General features: G+C 37.3%; 1 protein-coding gene across 7 annotated transcripts in view; it reads left to right on the plus strand.

Annotated features, from left to right (window-relative positions):
• The window catches only part of sema6e (sema domain, transmembrane domain (TM), and cytoplasmic domain, (semaphorin) 6E), a 158,502-nt gene that overhangs the window by 15,816 nt on the left and 126,265 nt on the right, over window positions 1–16,421 (plus strand). For 5 of the 7 annotated variants that reach the window (XM_044116573.1, XM_044116565.1, XM_044116567.1 and 2 more), the window contains exon 2: window positions 1,417–1,493. The gene's annotated coding sequence lies outside the window, so the exon portion shown is untranslated. Of the gene's footprint in view, window positions 1–1,410; window positions 1,494–15,458; window positions 15,544–16,421 lie in introns of those variants that run through there. The other 2 variants (XM_044116566.1, XM_044116569.1) reach the window with 2 other exon arrangements.

The raw sequence follows: 16,421 nt of genomic DNA on the forward strand, positions 1-16,421 counted from the left end.
CAGGCTTTGTTTTGCACAAGGCCTTATCTGCCTTTTTGATGTTTTTGTATTGTTTCTTTCCAGCTTGTACTGCTTGTTGCCATAGATGGTGAGCAGACACTCTGAACTGTTGAAACAAGAAAATAATAACCGCATGCCTAATAGTATCAAATTATCCAGGATAAACTATTACTGATAAACAAAACACGATTGTGCTTTCTATCTGGGGCTTTTCTGGGCCTCTTGTAAAAATAATAAATAAATAAATAAATAAAGGAAAAAGAAGTTGAAAGGAAAAGTGAAGAAGAAAAAACAAGTCTTTCAACCGACTTTGCCGTAACCTCAGCTGAACCATCACCAGTAAGTGACAGCCAGCTGGACAGTTTAGTAGTAGTGAAGTTGCTGCTTCTCTGAAGGTTTCTGGGCTCAAAGGTACTTATAATGTTCTTTTTGAAAATAATGGATCAAAGTTTGGCTTTGCTAAATGTTATTACTTATTACATCATCTGTAGAAAACTAAGTAAACATGGCCAACAGTTTTTCTCTTTGAGAATGTATGACGTAATTTTATAGGTTTATAGACTTGTGATTGCTTTTGCATTATAAATAGGCTTTTTGGCTTTTGAAAAAAGGATTTAGAGCATTAATTTACATCCAAATTGCATGTTTGTATTTCTTTTATTGCCATAACTTAACGCTCTTAAACTTTTCTGCATTTTTGCTTATTCAGTGTAAACACAAACATTGGTATTGATACTTGTTTTTATATACTATGTGTACAATCATGTTTGTAGATTTTGTGCTAAAGAATCTGCGGAATATTGGAAAGTAAATGTAAACATTATTTTTCTGTGTGGAGCAGTGGTCATCTTTATAGCAAACTTTCTGCAAATCTTTCTCATGATGTTGCCAGAAATTCAGCTGAAAACATACTAGGAGTTGATGCTGGCTGTTTAGGAGATGTCATGTTATTGGTTACATCTTACTGTAGGAGTCTTCGTTTTTTTTTTTTTTTTTTTCTTAGGTTTGAGTTTTGGCAAGGTGAAGACATTTTTCTTGGAGCAGATTGCCAGAGCAGATTGTGAGCTGAGATGCTATCATCACAATTGGCTAGTTTGAGCTGTGGGATTTGTCAAAGGATTTTGTTCACTTATTGCAAAGGCATTCTGCATCTCAAAATATGCGTTTTCCACTGGGTTTTAGGCTGGTTGCGTCACATTAACATGGCTCTTCAAGGCATTTTACTGATGACATGTTCTGGTAGATCTACATAGGTTTTCATTGTTATTCATTGCAGGACTTGGCATCCTTCGAAAAATAAAATATGACTGAATTCAAAGTATGAGGTGGCATCAGTTGCAAGCTGCTCAGTATTATGTCTGTGATACTCAAATGTAATGCTCATAATTTTTTTCTTTTTGTTTCATCCAGATCCAGAGACAGCTGCGGCTGAAGCCTTTTCCAACCCTGTCTGCAGGATCGCTGCAGTCAGCAGACTGTTTTGACGCTGTAAGGTAAGGACTGCTGTTAGTCTGGAAAATGTTGTATAATTAAAAGCTGGAGATTAGATTAAATTGCATAAAATACAAGAGAGAGTTGCTCCCTAAAGACATTACAGAAATGGCTTAATTAAAGTATGCTTTACAGAATTGCTGCAGTTGGCAGCTTTTCAAAATAAATCATTGATTTTTCTGTTAATAACATTTTTAATATTTTTTATCATCCTACATTGTTTGTGCTTTGTGCAAGGACAAATTTATAGAATAAAATGTACTAGATTTGTTCTTTATTGTTCCTCAGTGGGGAAGTTATTCCAGTGTGTAGTTATTCCAGCTCAACCACCACTTCTGTGGTTGAATATTATCAATATGTCTATGTCTAGATGATACAAATGGGAAGTTCTTTACGACATTCCAACCTGGCCTCATTGGAGTTTCACACAACATAACCTTGAGTAAAAATACTGAGGCCTCACATTAATAAAGAACTTACAAAAGAAAAAGAAAAAAACAGGAGCATGATCTAATAGATTTTTTAAAAAGTGGAAAGCAACAATTATTCTTCCTGTTGTATTATAATACTTCTTTCAATATATCAATTTTGATTTTTATATTTATTTGATTTTGATCAGGTGGGAGAGGGACAATTCTGTGCTACTCTATGCTCCCTACTGATGGAGAAAACTTTAACTCTGGCTCTGACTCAGCCTTACTTGAGCTGAGATTTGGAAAAAAGTTGAGCCAGTTCTCATTTTTGCAGTTGCATTATAAAAATCACGTCATTTTGTTCTCAACCTCATGCCGTCTAACCCTTCTTGCTACAACACCCTAATGCACTTTTCACCCCCTTTTGCATGATTTGTCAGATTTTTGTGAGTGCATTTGTTTTTGTGGAAAATAGCTCCATCCTACTGAACTTCCAGAAGCTGTTTTTTCAGCTAGAGAGCAGTGTGAATAGTTTTGAAGAGCAAATGTCAAAGTCCATGAGGAAGTACCTACTGTTGGACCAAAGCACTTAACTCCCTCTGCTCGGTTGTGTGCAGCAACACAAACAAGCTCATGTGATTTTGCTCATTTCCACCAGAGAAATCATAAATAAACATTTCGCTGGTGGAAATGAGCTGCAGATCCGGACCGGAACCGGAACCAGCGGCAGAGATGGCTTTCACAGTAAGTATGGGGTTCGAGTTGGTGCTGGTGCTTCATAGAGCACCATTTACATTCTTTAAATGGTAAGAATGTAACAGATAGTTTGGTATGTCAGTGTTTTAAAAATCCAATCTTTCCACAATTGCACTTCGTATTTGATAATTCAGTTCTTTAAAAACAAACTGTTTTGGTCTTCTCTAAGAATTTATATGCTCTAATAGAAGACTGACAGTAATATGAACTTTGTTGTCTCAATACAGAAATGTGTTGGTAACTTAAACAATCGCAGAAAAGTCACTTTGTTTGGTTTGTAATTTAACTTCTAAACTTTAGAGTGGACAGCAGAGGACAGGACCAAGGAGATGACAGTAGATCTCATGGGAAGGCTCAAGGCAGATGGTTAGCCAGACACAGACCTGCTGTGACCTTGATAGAATCTAATACTAGCAATGAAATATCTTTGAAACAATACAGCATTAACACTGATTCTGTGTGCTTCTCTTGAGTTGAAGTGTTCATAGTCTCGTATCGTTGGGTTATCAGAACAGCAAATTTCATTCAGAAGAGACCTGCATTGTAATCTAATTTGTTTTGTTTCGAATGAAGCAAGCACTTGTCAAGAAATTGAATAAAAGCTCCTCAAACTCACCGATTATTGTGTAGCTCAAACTGTGTATTTTTCACCACATTTACCTAAGACTGGTGAAGTGAATGTGCAAGAATATTTGTTTTAGTTATTTGGTTTAACAAATGTTATGCTTTGCTAAAAGTTCTTTGTATTAAATATATTTCCTATAATTTTCTTTGGAAAAGTATGTTTGTTGACAGTGTGATCAGACTGCTATAAAATGTTACACTCCACACATCATGATATCAATTTGTGTGTGTAAATTATAATTGATGTAGAAATGTGTTCATGTAATCATTATTTCTTGTCTTATGCAAACCAAAACATCTCATTATAGAAACTAAATTCAAAGCACTTATTCCTGATCGGTAACTCTTTGTAACCTGATATAATTAAAAAACGAACATTTTTGGGAAGAACATTTACTTTCCTCAGAAAGCGAATCATCAAAACCTTTAGTTGCTAATTTCACAATCATCCATTGCATTTATTAATTTGGCAGTGGCTGCTTCAAAATCCTTCAGCAAACTTTGCAAGTTTACACAATAAAATTGTGGTAATTTTGAGGATGTGAGTTGAGCTGACATGATTTACATAATTTTAATTTTGAGAGAGTTAAATAAGTTTAAAATTTTGATTGAAAGGTGTGCCACTAAAATTGTATTTAATTGTGGTAATTTTTAAGACTTAAAAATTAATTAACTGTGGTCTTAAAAATTACCACAATTTATAAGATTTTAAAAATTGTGGTAATTTGTAAATTAAGCATCTTAAGTGCTTGCATAATAAGATGCATTAGCTTGTAAGAATTATTTCTAGTAAATTAATATGCCTTTATTTTAGTTATACTTACTGCAGAATGATCTTGGTTTTGTATCTGCAAAGCCACACCCCGAAATCACTCCCTGCTTGCAGAATGCTCTGCATAGAAACAAAATGGCACAACCTGTTTTTGATGGTTATGGCATGAGAATCCAGTTTATATTTAGTTTAAAGTGAGAGGAAAGAAATACATTATTAACAACTTATCCACACAAAGACTAATGTGTCCTTAACAGCCTGAACATTGTCTACATGCAAACACATGCACACACATGCACAGCGGTCACCAAACGCTTACCTTAAAGCAGGGGTGTCAAAGTCAAATGGACGGAGGGCCAAATAAAAAATTTAGCTACAAGCCGAGGGCCGGACTGATCGAATGTTCATTGAGATTTTTTTAAATGACGCATTTGGTGTAGTGCAGCGGACCGGCCCAAGCCTTCGTAAATTTCCTGCGGGCGTGCGTTGTGAGGATCGAACGGGGGGGGCGCGCGGTGTGAGGATCGCGTTTTTTTCAGACGGGGTGCCGGCTTGCTGCGGGCCGGTTCTAATAATAAATCAAGATCATCCCAGGGGCCGTAGAAAATCTTCTCGCGGGCCGGATGTGGCCCGCGGGCCTTGACTCTGACATATGTGCCTTAAAGGATTAGCTGTTGGATCATAAAACAACTAAAGTTCAATTCTCAGCTTAGATCTGCAGTTAAGTGCTGTTAAGGGTGCAGTTTAATGTTGCAGAGCGAGCTGCAATAAGTTCAAGCTGGTGTTGTGAAAAGCTAATGTGTGTGCACAACTCTAATCATGGTGACGTTGTAGCCGCTGTGGTAAACTCAGTAGGTGTCAGAAACTGAAGCTTGACTAGGCCCTCTTCATCTTATAATGCTGAAAGTTTCTTACAAGTATGGATATCCTTCCTCCAAGCTTGTTCTAATGAATTGCAGCTTTTACTTTTCATTATGCTTGTGCTGAGTTTCTTGTTTCACATTCAGTTGGCATGTCACAAGTTTCACAAGAAGATTTCAATTCCAAACCAAGAAATACTAATGAAACAGTTCAAAATGTAATCTTCTGACAGTAACTTGCTCACTTGATTCTCTGTGAGGGTTTGTTGGAAGAAATGGAAGTTTGCATAGTTCCTGGCAGTACAAGAATGATCTCATGTCAATATAAGAAGTGATAATACAAGTCAGGCAGAAGACAGGGAAGCATAAACGCCATCTGTAGCATGATATTGTGCAGGCCTCTCAGGCTTTGAGCTCCGTTAAAGGACAACCACGATCAGAGCTGGGAACTGGCTGGTGGGCTACGGGTGTGGGGGGGGGAGTGGAGGGAAGAGGTCGTTGTGAGAAACAAGAGGAGACGGAGGAGGGTAGAGGTGTCAGTTGTATAATTGGGGTGAGGGGATCTCTAGGGTGGATAGAGGGAAGCTTTATTAAGATCGCTCTGGTCTGATGTGCTTGCATGGCCGCCTTGCTCTTCCTCGCACACCCACGCCTGTCCTCCATTTCCAAAAGAGACTTTGCAACAATAAAGTGGTGAAGGTCAAAGTCCCGAAGCTCCTTTCAGTTGCACATAAGACAAAGGACCTCATTATTGAAAAAAACCTGTGGAGTATGTATCTTTGGATTCTTTTAATTTAAGGACTTAATATCTTGTATCACTTTCAAGTCATATCTCAGTTTCTCATTGATGAAATTGTTATTCTTAGCTTTGCATCAACAGTTATTTAATGATGTGTCAATGATACTTGAGTATTATTTCAAGACATGAGTCAGAATTACATTAGCTCTTTTCATTTGCAACTAAAATGAGAATCATTTTGTACACTGCTCATTTTGATCTAGTAATCTAGTTAATGTCCTACTTGAAATGTATTCAGAGCAGAACATTTATGAAATATTTACAATCCAAAGTTTAGAAAAATTATTGCTCTTCACCCTTGTTTTGACTCCCAACAGAAAAATAACTTCCCATGCTATCCTTTCCTTATGACTGATCACAGAGCCTGATGCTGAGATTAGGCGCTTTGCGGCTCCGACAGCTTGGATTGTTACTTTTTGAAATATCAATATCAATAAATGAATCCTTTTGTAGAAATATGCCTCCCTGACTTGAGTGTGAAAATGTTTGCCGTCTCACAAAAGGGGATTTTGTGAGTGACACAACAAAGATTTCCTTTAAAAGCATCAGGCTGTTGTGGGAAGAATTAGCAGCTTTCCCCCCAAGATCTCTGCTGTAAATTGGTTTCTGTGAAAATTGTGGAAAAAAAGTGGGACTGGGGGTCTATTCACTGCTTTCTTAGTATCTTGTTAATCCCCCACAGCTTAGACCGCGGGTAGAGCTGCTTGCACATACAAGGCCCTCGTGAAAATGGCGCCACTCCTCTTCCAGCCCTCTTTCGTCCTCCTTCCACTCGGTCCTGCAGGGCTTGGCTAATCCTTTGCCTGGACATGACAGGGAGACTGCTGGTTTGTTCAAAGCTGGCTGGACTTCAAAGTTCTGGGGATATTGGGACTTCAGGAGGTGGAAGAAAATTGGGTCTGCTACAAGGAAAGACAGTGAGGGCTTCACCTCATCTTTTCTTTTACAGGTCCTAAGGTGATGATGAAAAATACCACAATGTGCTCTCACACAGGCTTTGTTGGTCAGAAAGATGATATGGTAATCTGAAATTCTAAGAAACATTATTTTTATTTTTTTTTAGGAACAAGAATATACAAATCATTTAAATGAACTGTGTTGAAATTACAAGAGTTTAACGTGGAATGCACAAAGTTCCTCATCAAATCTCAATGAATTGAGAACGATTGTCAGTACAGTTTGAGATGCAGTGGTTGTGTACAACCAGGATTAAAATAATCCAAGCAGCTTGACTACATAAAAAAAACAACTTTTAGGCAAAATCAATGTCTTGTTTATTTAATCAAACTACATTCAGTTCAGTAGTCAACTGTTTAGTAGGGCACAACATGTTTGTTTACATGAATTATAATAAAGGAAGACAGAAAGAAATCAAACAAAATGACCAAAGATGCTGTAAGTTTTGGATTCAGTCAAACCATAAAGTTAATGGATGCATTTATGATTCTTGAAGTAGCACTAACTAAAGGTGGACAACGAGAAATCAAGGTTTACAACTTGATTTCCTTTTAATTAATCGCCATTGGGATTAGTGCTTAATGTCAAAACTGAGTGTAGAAGTGATTTTATCATGTCAAATGATCACAAGGGTTTTGAAGACTACATTCACACAACAGGCCTTTATCCGCAATTTCTTTTTTTTTTTTTTGCATAGTCATTGAGAAAACTAATTAAATTCAACCATATCCAGATTTTTGTGTGAATGGTATATGACCACAAAGTGACCAGCATGAACATAAGCAGGACATAGACTAACTATAGAATAACTGATGCCACTGTCTTTGGATCAGTTTAAAAGTTGTTGAGCTCAAAAAGCTATATCCACAAGATCACAAAAAAAAAAAGGAAGCACATCTAATAGCAAAGGCATTTTGTGGAACATTTTCTGTAACTTTTGTAGAGGAGTCTGGATGCATAGAAGTGACGGGATTGTGACGTGATGCACTTTAGCGATGCAGACTTCCTTCATAGTTGCAGAATTCTAAGTTGCTGTTATGTTTGGATTTACTTCATCTAGACCAGGGGTGGACAATCCTGGTCCTTGAAGGCCGGTGTCCTGCAACTCTTAGGTGTCTCCCTGGTCCAACATGCTTGAATCTAACAGCTGAATCACCTCCCAAGTGCAGTCAAGTTCTCCAGAGTCCTGCTAATGACCTCATGATTTGACTCAGGTGTGTTGAAGTACAGACGCATCTAAAAGTTGCAGGAGACCGGCCCTCAGGGCCTGGAGTTGCCCACCCCTGATCTAGACACAAGTCTCACGTCGGTGTCGTAAAAGACCGGTAAAAATCTGATGGTACTGTTCAGACTGCAAACACTTAAAACATTTTTGGACACATATCTGATTTAGTACCACTTATGGAAGTGCATAAATGGCTTTTTTGTTGTTGTTGTTGAAAAGATTGAAAGTTGTATCATACTTGCCTTCGTCTGCCTAAAATACCATGATAGCCTATTACTTTGTGTCATATTTTTGATAAATTCTTACCTCATTAGTGGTATTCTGTCACAGATGAACTCTTATTGGTTATTCTCAGATTCTCTTCAGCTCATTGGCTGTATGACATCACTCGGGTGCCACACCTCTGCTTGTGATTGGCCAGCTCTTCCTGTGGGTCAGTTTTGTGAAAACATTTGTTGTGAATTAGCAATCAGGACTTAACAAAGGAGGAAGAAAGCTCTGCGTCCAAGCAAGAAAGTGGGCTAATTTAGAAAACCATCCCTGGCCAGTCACTGGAGCCTCAAAACTTTTTCTGATTAAGTTTATTTTTGAGTGAATCTTTGTGAAATGCCATAATTGTATTTTTCACTCCCATTAGACACATTTATATCTTAAGAATTTTTTTCAGTGTCTTTATTTGTTAAATAACTTTGTTCCAAATCCAAAGTGAAAGATCTACAGTCATCTAAAATGTTGTGCTAAACAGAGCATCACCATTCCTCTATGTGAAAGTGACCTTTCAGCGCAGCTTTCAGCAGACCTTCCTGTGTATAGATGTGTCTTATCCAAAGAGACTTATCGTGGTTCTGTTGCTACTGACCATGTCGGACCCCAGCAGGAACTTTACTGTTTGTCTTGAGTTGATTGCTGGCAGAGGTTTTCCTAAGTAGATGACACCCATCATGACATCTGATAAATAAATACATACTGTTTTAGGTTTTAATCAGTTTAGTTCTTGCTCTTAAAATATATTTTGTACTATGTAGGATTTCACATATTTGTTTCTCAATAAATAGAATAAGAATTGAAAGAAATATGCTCCTCTTCTTTTTGAGTACAGTTTAAGACTCGTTGTATCTTTAAATTCTGGTTGAACTTGTATTTATATGTTGTTGAAAATCGTACTTATTATATTAGGAAACATTAAATTAGCAATGTTGTTTTTGATGCATACTATTTCATTTCTTGATGTACTGTTTTGAACACACTAAAAGGATCAGTAACACTATTTTCCTTATTGATATTAATGAAATGGCTGGTAGTTCTCAACAAATTGGATGATCTAAAATGTTTCTGTTGCAAAATATAGTCGTTTCTGTGCTTTATCTCATAGTAACCTTCTCCATTTAAGCAGAATAGTGCCAACTTACTTTCTGTAGCTAGCGCCACATGTTGGCATTACCTGCAGAGTAAGACTTTAGTTTCTAAATTAGTCTGTCTGTGGGCCAGACCAGTTAATCCAACAGAAACACTTTCAACTTTATGAAATGAAAAATGAAACAAACGAAGTCCTTGACAGCTAGAGCCCTTTTTCAATTCATACTCAGAGAATATCTCAAGCTCATATTAATTTGTTTCTGAATTTTAATGTAGTTAATTCATATATACATGCTTTATTTGCTCTACAGCTCTTGTCCTTTTTGTTCTCTTTTTTTGTTATGAAAATTATTAGGTATTGAAGTGTCTTAATTGCTATAACGCTTCAGAAGGTTCCCTCATATATAGGACCTTGATTGCACTGAAGAATGATTGCAAAGTCTTTACAGCTCTCAAGTTGCCGTCTCATTTATTCAAGATTCATTTGCATATGCAACACAATAATTACTTTTAAGTGGACTGCAGAGGGGGTTAAAAATAAGTGTCGCTCATACAGGAAAATCAGAATAAAATCAACGCTCACACATCCAAATTAGTTTGGGGGGTCAGTAATCTGTTAGAACTTTTTACTCCAAGGAAATGCTTCATAATGCTTGGTTAGTTTCAACTCTGTATTATGTGAAGTGGTGGAAGAGCTTTGTCTTTTTATCTTGTTGTTGGCACTGTTCTGGGTGGTAAATCTGCATTTTGTTCACTTCATTGAATGCTTTCTTCATTATTATTCTTTATTAACTACCTGTGAGCAAATTTTTAAATATTTTTCAATATTTGTCTCTAAGAGTGTCTTTTCGATTTATACCAGAGCTTTAATGCTGTAAAATGATACAAAATAAATCAAATGAGAGCACAATAAAGGAAAAGCATAATAGAGAAAAAAAAGACTGGACATGTGTAAATGATGATTCAATGTTGATAGAAATGTAATATTTACTTAGAAAAGCCTTCAAACCTTCACCACCTGACATACAAAGTTAATTGAGCTTGTTTTATCTAATAAATTTGCTAAGTCTTGTTAGCAAACAAGATCTGTCAGCAGAATCTTCCATTTTCTTGATTAAAATCTATGGCTAGTAAACTATTTGCCGAATTAATCAGTAGTGAGAATAATTATAGTTGTAATCTTTAAATAGATGGTTGGATTGTTCCCAGTTGTCACTCAACCTGTCTCAGTCCAAACATGCGCAGTGAGGCAGAGACTTCAGTGACAATAAAAGCCACTGGTATATGACTTTCCTTAATGCTTCATGTGGTTATTGACAAGAAGCTGTTGGCATAATGTGGGCGGATCAGTCTGATTAGTCGCATTGATTGCCGAGCAGTGAAGCTTGGCCTTATCCTTTAAACTATTTTAATAGTCTTCATGATAAATCCAGCACAAACATTTAGGTCATTTTGCTAGCGACTGCCATAATTTCTGTCAATTTAGCACAGGTAGTTGGATTTTCAAAGTGTAAAGTTATCTCGGTCCAGTACAAAAGTGTTTTTACTGGCAAATTTAAATCCGCGATCAGTGCAGTGCTCTTACACTTTCCACATTTAACATTTAATGAAACTAATGACAGAGTTGAAAATCACAACGTCTGGCTTAAAATTTCCTGAAATACAAAAAAATATCATTTAATGCTCCTAACTACATTCGTGCCTTCTTCACCTCTGGAGTCACTCCTCCAATTTCTGCCAAATTGTGGTGTGAGGAAGCAGAACACTCTCTCCACAGCTGCACCCTGAATTTGTACCTCAGTTCATACTATCTGTGGGAACGATTCACTGAGAGGGGGTTTGAGCGCTCTCAGAAGCACCTGTGTGTTCCGGAGATCAGGGCATGAGAGTGGGCGGACGGGATGAGAACAGGAGGCAAGGACGATGCCGCTGAGAGGGTGAAGAAGGTGATTACTGAGGGTCGCCTAGAGAAAAAGTGGCACCAGGGAGGAAGAAGATGAGGATTTTTTTTTTGTGCAGCAGAACATTTTCAGACACTCACTTATCAGTCTTCATTCAGTTTGTGGTTATTTTCAATCACTCTGTCAGCCTCTTGAAGCCTCTCTCTCTCCTCCAGTATTTGGCCTATGCTCTTGTATTTCTTTTTTTTATTTTTTTTTTTTTGTTAACCTGACCAGCCTTTCACCTTTATCTTCAGCAGAGCTGATTGTAGAACACAATGAACTGATCTCATATGTATTCATAGTCTTCAGAGCATTTCATTTTATTCCCAAACCTTGTGTGTCACTTAGTGCACAGCCTTCTGGCTCTCCTTTCAATGTCTTTCTTTAGCATTTTCTGTTCAGCTTCTAAGTCCTTTTTTTACTCATCACACTGCCTTGCCTGCTCTGAAAAAATTTACATGGCATCACAAGTAGAAAGACTTGGTAAGCTTTTTAGAGCCAGTCATGGTGCACTATTCCCCTATTGTAATTGCTGCTAAAACAAGCAGCTCTGGGAAGGTTCATTGTTGGTGAACCAGCCATTACTGACATCCCTCCTCACCTGCCATAGCTAAGATGCTCACGCATTTCAGGCTGTGATGAATCCCCTTTTGAGATGGCAGGACATAAAAAGGAGGATGATCAGAGACGAGAAGCACTGCACAATTGGAAGTTTAAAATAACTGTTAGAGAAATGGCAGCACAACTAAAACCTGTAGTGTCTCAAAACAAAAATTGCTCGTTCTATCAACATTTTTGTTTTCCAGGTGAGTTCAACACTTGATAGCTCAAAGTGGTGAACTTCAAAAATAATACGCCTGCAGAGCCCTTTCAAAGATGCGTTTCCTGTTCTTAACTTATTCTCACCAGGTTGATTTTGAACTTTAAATCAATATGTAAGCCTTTTTATTTTTTAGTGTCAGAAGTCATTTACTTTATTGAAAGGAGTCTCTGCTCACAAACTTTATTCCTGCCAAAACTTGTTTTTTATTGCACCACCTGTAAGTTGTTTGCTTTAAACCAGCTCTTGCATTTAGATGAAACCTTGGCACTGCTTTTGTCTATTAATCTTCCAAGGTGTCTGGAAGATTTTCTTAGAATAACTTTAAAATTGAACCTCCGCTGTGGAACATACCCTTGTACATCCACCAATTTGCTCCATTAAACTTGATTTTAGGGTGTATTCATAGGGTGAGTAAGACTTTTCTTAGTAGTTGTTCTGAACCATGTAGTACCTTTAGTCTAGTTTGCATGAACCACATTGATATATATTGTGAGTTTGAAGGTGCCTTACTTTGTGTATTTTCAGAACACTTGTAGCAAGCATTCTTGTTTTCTTCTTCTACACAGACCTGCGACTGCGCTAGAAAGGGAAAGGTGAGGCGGCTGCTGGCGTAGAGCAACTTTGCCCCAGCAGGTGGAAACAGGTGTCATTACTTACGGGGTTTTGCTTCAAGCACCTGCCTCGAGGCGGAAACAAGCTGGTTCTTGCAAAAACAAAACCAACAAGGCAACAGATGGGAGTGAACCTATTTATTTTTCCATTACTTCATCTTTAGTTGTGTGCTTTGCTCGAAAGAAAGTAAAAGTCAGAAATAATTGTTGTTTTCATTTTACTCTGATACTATGAACTGTGTATGGACTAACTGCTAATTAAAATAGCAAATGTTTTTATATATATATGTATATATATATAACATTTCGATAAGAACTCATATTTTTTGAAATTCTTTTACTCCTGCATTCAGTTTTTGATGTCTTTAACCTTCAGATATCAGAAAGCGCTGTCTTTGATGAGGTTTTGATGGAACTTGAGGTCAAGTGGGAGTTGGGAACGTACTGCAGCTTGATCACTACAGTGCCCCACACTTTTACTGACATCCCTGGTAAAGATGTAAAAACTCTCAAAATAAAGTACTCCTATTGCAGTGGTGTAAGCCTACAGTGAAAACGTGTAAAAACATTAGAGAAATCCAAGTTGTCTCCAGTCTCATGGGCTTTCTACAGAATTTAAATCTGGGTACTGAGATAGCCCTTGAAGAAGGTTGATATTCTATGGGATGAACTTTTTCTATGTTGTTGACATAGCCTTTAGACTGAGTCTGACTCATTTTTATTTACAGTATTTTTCTGTTTGAAATAATTTGTATCACCATGCTAAAAGCTTGTCTTAGGGTTATGAATTATTAGGAAGACATGCAATGATTTTAGTGAACATTGTGACTGTAAAGTGATGGAACCAATTACACTGCATGCACATATGACTCAAATCTAATTTTATTTTGGCATAATTTGACCCATATGCAACTTTTTTATGGCATTCTGAATTTTCCAGTTTTTTTCCAACCAGAGAATAAAATAAAAATCCTATTTGTGCCACTTCTATAGAAATCTGATGCGTATCTGATTTTATGCAACTTTTAAATCATTAATTTGAAACATTCTTCATAATTCTGTACCAGAAGAGGCCAGACATAGTAAATGTGGACATAAATGCTGGCTGAAGCCAGCAGCGCTGAAAACCTTTTCTTTATTCTTACCTTGCTTTGTCTTGTAAAGATCTTGTGACGATATTATTGACTTCTATTTCTCATCAAATCTAAAATTGATCCCACTTATGTTAGTGACCTCTATGCTCCTCTCCTGCGCATGCGGCACGCTTTAGAGTCACTAACTGTTCACACAGAAATCTGATTATCGTCATTTAATTAGCAGTATGAAAGGCTATGCAATAGGGGGAAAAATAAAACGAACAGGTTTTATCAAAAAATTGTAATCGAACATCAGGACCTGCTTGGTGAACTGCAAATTAAGGTATTGGAAACCTTAATCTAGCTCAACTGCTTGGTGTTATTTGGAAATATTTGTATGTTGATGCATCACAGAAGACACAAATACTGATGATGGAAACAATTGTCTCTTTTGTTGTTGGAATATTCCATAATGAAAGATGTTTTCAGCTGAAGGCTCTTTCCAGTAGTACAAATAAGTAGTTTCATTTATATAAAATGTAGTTGTGCACGAACCGTTTTTTTTTTATATATTTTTTTACTTTATACTCATTTACACTGAAAATTATTTTTATTCTCCATTATATAATCTGACAAACGGCTAAGAACTTTATCCTCAAACAGAGGTCAGATGAATTATAGAGAGTGCATTTGGTTGAGCATCACATTAGTAGAATGGAAAATGGGCTACTTTTTGTTGCATATAAAAAGTAGAATGGAAAATAGTTTTTCCAAGTCTTGTACAATTAGAGGATTATTTCCCCCTATGTTGTTACAAAGTTCTAAAAATGCACAATCCTGGCTGTGTCTTTAGGGCAAATTCTCAATAGTTCTGTGTTGCTGATGGACAAAGCTCATCCATGGGCAAAGTTCAACAAATCAGCAGTTCTTTCCCTGCCATGAACCCCATCAGCCACGGGTCCGTCTTCCCCCCTGCTATTGCTTTTACTTGTCTCCTTTTGAAATGCTAATGCAACTGAACGATGCTGGAGCTCTTCAGCCAGAAGTGAACTTTTCTCTTCTTGAAGAGAATTTATGGATGGTCATGCAGAGCTTTAAAGTTTGACCCAGCGGGTTACGAGAGGTCTTTTTGTTGTAGCCAAGTCATTTTGGGCACTCTCTCAGCAGCTTACTGCAATGCATTATGGACATCAAACTATTATTATGTGTGATGGAACAAAATTCAGCTCCAGTGCCCATTTGGTACTACCACCCAGTCTTTTCCCCACAAAAACCACTGATATGTGGAGGCTGTTGGCTGCTTTTTCTGTGCTAAATTAAATTAGACTCTTGGGAAACATAAACATCTTGCATCTTGGCTTCTCATCTTGTTGTTTCCCACCCCCCTTGCTCAAGTCTTCTTTTTTTTTTTTCAGAAAATGTTCTAATCAAAATCTGATCCACAGTAAGTCGTCTTCCTTGATGTTTGATTTATTGGACTCATGGACATGATTACACTTTCTTCAGCAAAAAGGAAAAAAGGCATTAACACATAAGTGCAATTAGTTTCTCTGTCATACTTCAACAGTAAACAAGAGTGAGGTGGAACTCGACCTCGAGGCCTGGTCTCCTGCAACGTTTAGATGCATCTCTGCTTCCACACACCTGAGTCAAATAATGAGGTCATTATCAGGACTCTGGAAAACTTGACAGCACTTGCGAGGTGATTCAGCTATTGGATTCAAGTGTGTTGGACCAGGGACACATCTATGAGTTGCAGGACACTGGCCCTCGAGGACCAGGATTGCCCACCCCTGCTCTACAGAGTGAAGGAAACAGTGTAACTGTCCCTTTAACTGTAAGCTGATTTTCACAGTTCTTTGTTATTTATCTAATGTCAGAGCACCTACCAGAATACAACTAGAGAAAATTTTTGTTCCGCGAGTCTTTCCTGAAACTGCACCACCTTAAAACCAGCTTGCTCAGGTCTTGAAAGAAAATAAATTAAATATTTGACATCACTAATTAAAAAAAATACAATGCATGCATTATAAATATATCTATGGCAGTTTTTTTCTGGTTTTCAGTATTTGTAGAATTTTGCTATTGCTGCTTTTAATTTTGGAAAGGACTAGGTGTGGTATAGTGGTAGAGCAGAAACCCCAAATGCTGGTCCTCCATGCAGTCCATTAGGGAAGGTCACCTGGTCTCAGGACCTTTTGTTGCCCCCCCATCCCCTTATTTTTTTGCTAATTTCCTGTCTGTCAATACCTGCCATTCATACTGCAAAGACCCTAATGACAAACACTGCAGGGAATTTCTGCTAAATGTTTATGGCCTTTCATTTTGGTAAATAAAGCTATATAAGAATATTTTAAATTTGTTTCAGAAAATTATGTTGTTGTTTTTTTTACTTCTAAAATCAAATCCCAAAATGGGGAAACATTTTACAGACAATTCCTGCAAACATTTAGTTCACATTGAGATCTGAACTTTGATGTGTGCTTTGTGTTTGGTTCTCTGACTGCATAGGGTTTGAAGAGTTTTTACTTGTGAATAATTTTTCTCAGTCTTTATAATAAAAAAAAAAAGGTTTTCTAATCCTGCCCACAACAATGGACAGCAACAGTTGCTCTTTTAAGCTGATGCTGATGTACTTGAGACAAGCACACTGTGCAGACTTGATTGTGCATTTTATTTGGAGCAGCTGGTCTCTACTTTTCCTCTCGAGTCCAT

This window comes from Gambusia affinis, linkage group LG05, assembly GCF_019740435.1.
Source record: "Gambusia affinis linkage group LG05, SWU_Gaff_1.0, whole genome shotgun sequence".
Lineage (NCBI taxonomy): Eukaryota > Metazoa > Chordata > Actinopteri > Cyprinodontiformes > Poeciliidae > Gambusia > Gambusia affinis.